This window comes from Lepidothrix coronata, unplaced genomic scaffold (assembly GCF_001604755.1).
Source record: "Lepidothrix coronata isolate B3197 unplaced genomic scaffold, Lepidothrix_coronata-1.0 Scaffold180, whole genome shotgun sequence".
NCBI classification, from domain to species: domain Eukaryota; kingdom Metazoa; phylum Chordata; class Aves; order Passeriformes; family Pipridae; genus Lepidothrix; species Lepidothrix coronata.
Window position 1 is genome coordinate 967,502 of NW_016690360.1, and position 6,135 is coordinate 973,636.

The following is a 6,135-nucleotide window of genomic DNA, read 5'->3' on the forward strand; positions in this document are numbered from 1 at the left end:
AACCAGCCTCTGGGGGAAGAACCTTTGCCTGAGATCCACCCTGAGCCTGAGCCTGCCCTGACACAGCTCCAGCCGTTCCCTGGCTGCTGTCCCTGCTCCCCCAGAGCAGAGCTCAGCCTTTGCCCCTCCTCTGCCCCTGCCCAGGCAGTTGGAACTGCACTGAGGTCTCCCCTCAGTCTCCTCTGCTCCAGCTGAACACACCAAGTGCCCTCAGTGTCCTCACACGGCTTCAAATCCAGGCCCTTCCCCACCTTTATGTCCTTCCTGTGCACACTCTCCAGCGGCTCAATCCCTTCCCTACATTGTGTCCCCCCCCAGTATTGCAGGTGAGGCCACCCCAGGGCAGAGCAGAGCAGGATTTGGCTGCATCTTGTCCCGTGAGGCTCTTTTTGGGATGCAGCTCTGCTGGGGGGAGATGGGATGAAAGCCCGGCTTGGGATCCTCCAGGATCACTGCCCTGCTCAGAGTCCCTGGGAAGGGGACTGGCCACATCTCCATATGAGGCTACTTCTGTGGTTTAAAAAGTTCTTTCCAACCCCAAATAGAGATTTTTCATCTCAGTGGTTTTGCAGGCTTTTATTCAACGGGGAAGGAGGAGCAGCGAGGCCCTTCCCCGCCTGAAGAGCTGCTCAGGGCCCTGAGCTGTGGCTGTGCCTTCAGAAGGTCACAGGGGCTGGCATCCTCCCCTGGCTTAGAGGGGGTGGTAGCAATTTTTGGGAATTCATATCTGTGGCTGGGATATGAATTTTTAACTTGTGTTCAGCTGCTTTCAAAGGGTCACTGCCTGGAGGTGGAAGTTCTGCAGCCGTGCTGGGGAGGCTGAGAACACTCACTTCATCCCAAGTGCCTGGACTGCTCTTTTGTAAATTTTTTTTCCCCTTTTAACCTGATATTCTTTGTTCCAAACCCACAGTGAGCAGATGCCTCCCAGTTAAGAGTGATGGAGCTTATCAGTACAAGTCTTTGCTACTTCATAGTGTGATTCTGAACCTAACTGGGGTAAAGGCTGGAGCTCCAGCTTCTCAGAGCCGGTGCCAAGGAAATCTGCTTGGATGTTTATGCATCAGCAAGGGCAGTGTTTATTCCCATTGGAATTCCAGCTGCTCTTTGTGATTAGAGATGCCCTGCAGAAGCCTCAGCAGCAGAGGAGTGATGCAACAGCAATTCTGTGCTGCAGCCAGGGCAGCTTTCACTGGGAGCATCACTGTGTGCTTGGGAAACGTTCTCTTGATTCATTTTTTATTTTTCCTATTAAAATGGAAATTCACTTCTCTTAAAAGCATCTCTAATGCCTGTTCTGGCACCGAATTTTCCCAGATTATCCACAGCCAGGTGGCAGTGAGGGCTTGATGATCAGGGAATCATGGAATGGGTCGGGTTGGAAGAAAACTTCCGGATCATCTTGTTCCAACCCTGCTGCCACGGGCAGGGACACCTTCCACTAGCCCAGGTTACTCCAACCTGGCCTTGGACACTTCCAGGGATTCCAGGGGCAGCCACAGCTTCTCTGGGCAACCTGGGCCAGGGCCTCACCACCTTCACAGGGAGCAATTTCTCCCCAATATCTCTCCCTGCCCTCTGGCAGTGAGAAGCCATTCCCTGTGTCCTGTTCCTCCATCCCTTGTCCCCAGTCCCTCTCCAGCTCTCCTGGAGCCTTCTCTTCTCCAGGTGACCCCCCAGCTCTCCCAGCCTGGCTCCAGGGCACAGACCCCCTTTGCCAGCCCTGGTGTGGGGCTGTTGCAGCCTCTGCTGCCCCTGCCAGGCTGGGAGAGTGGCTGGTGATAAATCTATTTTTGCACTCCCGGAGAATTGCTAAAAATATTTGCCTTCCCTCCTGAGCCATCAAAGCCCTGCCCTGCAGCCCCATCGAGATTCTGGGCAGGTGAGGAGAAATCAGAGCTCTGAGCATTTATGGTGCAGTTGCTCACCTGCCAATGAATATTCTGCATGCTCTGTGGGAAGGCACATTTGGGCAAAAATAAACCTGTTTTGAGATCCTGTTGTGTGCTGTCACATGCAGGGCACCTGCAGATGTTGGAGTGAGACCTGTGTTGAATATACTTTAATTTTTCTCTAATTAGAAGGGTCATTTTGGGTTTGCCCCACTGGACAGGGCTCCTCTGCCATTGATGCAGACCTTCTGTGTGACACTGGAATGTGGCTTGGACTCTTCAAGGCTCTGTTTCTTCTCCACAATATTGATATAATAATACTTCTCCCCCCTACCTGGTGTGTGTAGGGAGATCCCACTGCCTGCCTGGATGAGGTGGTGGATGGGCCATGGCCTCAGCTGTCATGATGTGGTTAATTAATTAATTAACAGTTGGGTTATATAAGTTTATCTGGGCAGTCACTGGGTTGCTTCCTAAGCGTTTTTTTACCTTTGGAAACAAAGAAAATTAAGAGTTCCAGTAAAGCCACCTCTCCATGCCTTTTCCTGGTGGACTGTGCCTTGACTTCCCTGATCCAGGGAAGGATCCACAGGAATTCACAGCTGCCCTTGACTTTCTATCTCAGTGCTTTCCTTCCCTTAGTCAGGAAATAAATACCTCCCAGTTTCTAACCTGTGTTCCTTGGTGCAATTTAAGACTATGACACCTTGTGCTACCCTTGGCAAGTCTAGAAGACAGTTTAGAAGACAGTTTATTCCTCTCTATTGTTGCCCCCTTAGAGGACCATGATGGTGCCTCCCTGCTGTCTTTGCTCTTTAGTGCAGATGATGAGTCCCCACCCTGGCAGAGCCACCATCCCTGGGGGGCTTCAAAAGCCATGTGGAACATGGGTTAGTGGTGACCATGGTGGTGGTGCTGGGTTGGACTTGATGAGCTTAGAGGGCTTTTCCAAAAATAATTACCCACTGTGAGCTGATATTTCTTTCCCTCGTGACCCTGTCATTGCTTATTCCTGTCTTACCACTGTTCACCCCCCATTCCTGAATTGCCTTTTTCTTTTTCTTTTTTCCAGACCATTTCTACAATTTATCAAGACCATTTTGAATCCTAATCCTGGCCTCTGAAGTACTTGCAGCCCGTCCCAGCCTGGTAGCAGCAGCAATCTCAGTAAGCATGTTATGTTCCATCCTTCAAATCAGTGTTAAATGTGCCAAACTGTGCTCCAGTCTGGGTGCCTTGGTCACCCACTCAACAGGTCTTTTCCTTTGGCAGTGGGGAATTGGAGCTGGACTTGATGATCCTTTTGGGTCCCTTCCAGCTCAGAATATTCTGTGATGCTGATTCTGTGTGCACTTTCTGGCAGATCCTAGAATGCTGCACTTGCCTTGCAAAAGGTACAAAAGGCAAAGCAATTCCTTGGGCTGATGAGATTTGTGTCTCAAAGCAAGAGATTTCATCAGCCCCTTGGAACATCTCTAATGAGAAATAAGTTTATTTGTCGCATCAGTGCCTGAACAAGATGGGTTTTATGCAGGGACAGGAGTTGGAAAGAACAGAAGCTGTGCTTTGATGTTGGTTGGATTTTAGGGAGAAATCCTTTCCTGGGAGGGTGGGGAGGCCCTGGCACAGGTTGGGCAGAGAAGCTGTGGCTGCCTCTGGATCCCTGGAAGTGGCCAAGGGCAGGCTGGAGCAACCTGGGCTGGTGGAAGGTGTCCCTGCCCATGGCAGGGGTGGGAATGGATGAGCTTTAAGGTTCCTTCCCACCCAAACCATTCTATGACCCTTCTGTGCTTTCTTAGAAAATCAGCAAGTGACTATTCCCCGAGTCCTCCTCCCTGAAAAACCCACCTGCCATTGTCACCTGTTGGCAAATCCTTGTTCCTTAAAGAGTGTTTGTGGCTGAGACCCAGAGGGCAGAAATGCAAACCCAGTTTGTGTCCTGACTTACAGACCCAGGGGGCAGCTGGGGGTGATGGGGGGATGTGCTGGACCTGCTGGGTGGCAGCAGATCCGTGTCCCAGCAGATGGTCCATGTCCTTCCCTTGGATTTCTGCCCTGGGGCTCAAACCCTGTGTGTCTGTACCATTGGACCAGCACACAGGTTCATTTTGGTGGAGGTGGAAGGGGTGTGAGATTCCAGGATTTATGATTTTCCGTGGAGTCTGCTGAATAAACCTTTACAGACCAAGCTTATATTTACAAGGCAAAGGGGCAGAGCCATGTGGTGCCCACAGAGACCAAAAATCCAGTGGAGAGCCACTGTTTGTGTCCCTGGGACTGCTGGGGTTTAACAAACAAGAAATGAAAACAAAACCTGTGCGTGGACCCCAAAGGTAATCAGGTGCAAAGCAGTTCTCAGACTAAACAGACAATTAGTCCCTTGTTTGTCTCTCAGGAGGAACACAAAGCTGGGCTTTGTTGTTGGCTGCACCTCAATGTGTTTGTCAGAACAGCTCCTGGTTCAGGCCTCATCTTCTCTGGGGCATCCACTGGTTCTGGAAATTTAAGCTTAAGCAAGGAAAGTAATTTCTCCTTGTCTTTCACTTCAGACTTCGTAGAAGTGAGAGGGAATTAGGATTTCCAGCACTGTTCTCATGTTGCAAAGGGGGAAACTGAGGCACGGGAGGTCAATATTGTGTGAGGGTCCTACAGTGACCCCGGGTGGGAAATGCTGATTCCCTGTGACCTCTGTGTCTTTCCCAAACTTACAAGAAATTTAAGACATTTACAATTTAAGAAACAAAGTTCTGTGAGCAAAGACTTGCGATTTGATATTTTCAAGGACTTTACCTACATAAAACTGATTTACTTGGAGGGGAAGAGCCTTAAATATCCCTGCAGAGAGTACATAATGTGAATGATTCTGTATTTTTTCCCTGCATTTCTCTGAGTGCATGAAATCTCTCCCAACCATAATGGAATTCTATTTGGATGTGCTCTCTAGCATGGGGGTGTTAAAAGCAGGTGCACAAAGGGAATTCTCTTTGGAGAGACAGGGAGAAAAGCTCGTGGTGCCAGTAAATTATTCTTAGCACTGTAATAATCCTAATCAGGTTAATTAGGATTAATTAAAATTTCTGGCTTTTATTTATGTGAGATAAAAACACATCTAAGGACTTCAGGGTTTTTATGAGTTTTAGTAATATTTTTGAGTTCTTTCACCTGGTACAATGTGTAAATCTCTGGCTGGTTGGGCTTTTAGGGAGAATTATGCTGCACCCAGCATTTAGCCATTAGTTCTCCATCTCCTCTTCCATCTTTTGTTGTCAGTAAATCCACGTCCTGCCCCCTTTCCCATATTGTCCATCTGCAGGTGACCTGGCTCCTCCTGTGCTGATGTCTTCAAACATGTTTCTTCTCAAAGCTTCTTTTTTTTTTTTTTTTTTTTTGAGAATTGTACCAAATCTCCCCTCTGGTTTTGCCCCGATCTTCTGGCACGGCCAAAGCATCCTTGTCCCATCCCACACGTGGCTTTTTCCCCCTGGAACAATCCTCCTGGAATTTTCCACTCGGGTGTCTCACCGAAAAGCTGCAATTTTTTTTCCTCACTTGCATATGCCACCGACTTCTCCCGGCACTTCTTCTTACTGCATCTTTCCCTCACTGTTTTCCATCTGAGAAAAGCTGTTCAGATTTTCACCAAACAAATCTGCCCAGCCTTGCATCTGTGCGTGCCCAGATGGAGCCACGCGGAGCAAGAGCTGCCAAACGGGGGAATTTTCCATCAGCTTCATCCCTCTCCTCTCTCCTTTCATATTTATCCCTTGGAAAGCTTCAGTCAAGAGATGAAGATGGCTTGGGGTTTTACAGGTGTGAGGGAGCAGGAGGTTTTCCCTGTGGGAAGGGCTGTGGGGATGCTTTGGCCGTTCCTGTGAGCTGGGAAGGGCTGATGAGGAGCCACGAGCTGCAGCCACGGGCCCTGACAGAGGCCTCTGCAGAGGCCGTTCCTCCCCACTTCCAAACCTTTTTGTTGTCACAGAATCAGAGAATCATAAAGGTTGGAAAAGACCTCCAGATCATCCAGTTCAGTCTTTGACCCCCATGCCCACTAATCCGTATCACAGTGTCACATCCACATGTTTTCTGAACAATTCCGGGGCTGGTGACTCCAGCCTTGCCCTGGGCAGGCTGTGCCACTGCCTGACCACTCTTTCAGTGAGGAACTTTTCCCTAATATCCAACCTGACCCTCCCTTGGCACAGCTGGAGGCCGTTCCCTCTCCTCCTGTCCCTTGTTCCCTGGG

The 6,135-nt window shown here is 49.5% G+C and overlaps 1 protein-coding gene across 1 annotated transcript in view; it reads left to right on the forward strand.

The window, feature by feature from the left end:
• Nucleotides 1-6,135, forward strand: part of HIVEP3 (human immunodeficiency virus type I enhancer binding protein 3) — a 223,320-nt gene that overhangs the window by 123,820 nt on the left and 93,365 nt on the right. Inside the window, exon 4 of the mRNA XM_017830515.1 lies at nucleotides 2,965-3,059. The gene's annotated coding sequence lies outside the window, so the exon portion shown is untranslated. The remainder of the gene's footprint in view (nucleotides 1-2,964; nucleotides 3,060-6,135) is intronic.